The sequence below is a fragment of the Clytia hemisphaerica genome, unplaced genomic scaffold, assembly GCF_902728285.1.
Source record: "Clytia hemisphaerica strain Z4C2 unplaced genomic scaffold, Clytia hemisphaerica genome assembly, whole genome shotgun sequence".
NCBI lineage: Eukaryota > Metazoa > Cnidaria > Hydrozoa > Leptothecata > Clytiidae > Clytia > Clytia hemisphaerica.
Genome location: NW_027103555.1, coordinates 526771 through 529015, shown reverse-complemented (window position 1 = coordinate 529015; position 2245 = coordinate 526771).

The following is a 2245-nucleotide window of genomic DNA, read 5'->3' as shown; positions in this document are numbered from 1 at the left end:
AAAATCAGAAAAGGTGAAAACAAGTTGTATGTTTGAAATAACCAAACTTCTTGTTCATGATTATTTATGAATTTACTTTAATATTACTTTGTTTAAAATAAGAGACAAAAATACTTATTTTATTATATCAACCCCTCTTCCTCCTTCAAAAAAGCAGATTTAGACAAAAGAGCCCTTTGTTTTGTTTCTCAAAACAACCAAGCTATTTAAAGCAATCAAAAAGAAACACGATAAAGTGACATTTAGCATGGAAAATGGATTTTTCTGGATAAAAAAAAAACAATAACCCTCGACAAAAAAGTTTCAATTTTTTTATCAGCATTGGGCTGGTAAGGGGGTGGGGGGTCCAATACTCTGTACCAGGGTGTATCTCACGTTTATTGCTTCGTAGTACACTCTGTGTGAATTGTCTGTTTGATAAAAATTTTCCCGTACGGAGACCTCTGCAATGAAGTATAATTTTAAAATAAAATGCCAGGGAAAGCTACGAAAATTGTAAACAAAGGGATGGAGTCTATGATAGGGGGCATGTTTCTATGAAGCATGTTTGGTTGTTTTATTAATGTTTTTGGGCCAAACTAAAAGCTGAAAAGTAACGAAGACATATTCAAAATTGTGTAATTTTTTTCCCATTACCCTATATTTTCATGTAGTCCGCCAAAGAAAATATAAACATTTTTTACAAAAGTTACATAACATATGCCAAGAAAACTATGGTTCAACAGACTGTGCAAATGAGCTGTACGTAAAAAAAAAAACGATTATATTGGTGTTACAAGGGGAAAACATAAAAGACAAACCTCCGAAATGTGATCCTTATCTCTGATCCCGTCCTTCTCTTTTCTGACTGTCTGAGCTTCTGAGTTTCTGAGACTTAGTTTCTCATTTCTGACTGAGTTTTCATACCTGTCAATCATTTGTTCATCAATTTCAACCAGTCTAATTTTCGCACCGAGTGGGATTCGAACCACCACCAAAGAAAGACCTTCGGATCCGGAAGCCAGCGCTCTATCCCTTGAGCCATCGCCCTAGAGCAAAACCACGCAATTCATAACATTTTATACCAAACTGGCAAAATACGGGGGTAATGTTATTATAATATGGGTAAAAGTACCCCTTTTTAAACCTGACTGAAATTCGAGCCGTTACTAGCAACCCTGCGGGGCCCAAGGCGCCGAGTATGCACCCGACACAGTGACAAGCCGTTACTAGCAACCCTGACCTAAACAATCCCAAACAGCAAAACCCCCGGAAAATTTAAAATGTCGGAATGAGCAATAGCCGATCACATTTTGGAGGTTTGTCTTTTACGTTTTCCGTTACAAGGCCACCAAAACCCCTTCTGATTGGAAAAGGTACATTGAAGCCAAGAAAAAGCTAGAAAAACTTGTGAAGCCATAAAAAATGCTTATGTAAAAGTATAACTAGTGATGATGGCAAGAAAAACAAAAAACTCTTTAGCTATATCAAATATAAAAGGAATGATGTTATTGGTGTGTCACCTCTCGTTGACTCAAACAATGTTACCCATTCTGTTGACAGTGAAATAGCTGAAATTCTAAACAATCAATTCGCAAGTGCATTTTCTAAAGATGATGGCAATAACCTCGAAGTACAAGGCCCAAAAGGTTCAGACATATCACTCATTCTTTTTACTTGAAACATCAACCCCAAGAAAGCTTGTGGTCCGATAATGTCTCTGCCAGAATACTTTATGAATGTGCTGAAATTGTTCCTGATAGTTATGTTTTTTTTTTGCTACATTATCCTCTAGCGACCAGCTGGACTCTTGTTCACCTCGATTCTAGTATGTGCTCTCCTTCAGCTTTAAACACCTTTCTCATGCGACCCTGCTAATTGTGCGTCCCCTATTAGTGTACTATTTTCAACACAATTTTTATTACTGTACTATTTTTGAACTTTTTTAAATTTTTATGAATTTTAATCTAATAAATCTAATTTAAAATTGTATAAATTACTTTTATTCTAATTTTTTATATCTTTATCTTTTAGCTATAAACCTTTTCATTTTTGTATTTTTACGTAGAATTTGCGAGATTAGGCATTTTTTTGTCTTATGTAAAACTAGAACAAGAACTTTATTTTTGTATTAAATTTCTTTTTTTTTATATTCAAGAGAATAGGTTTGGTAAAAACTTCAATGAATTATCAAATAGAAAGAGAAAACAAACTATAGCCACTCTACATAGATCAAATACCGTAAAGGTAATACTGAATTTGAACA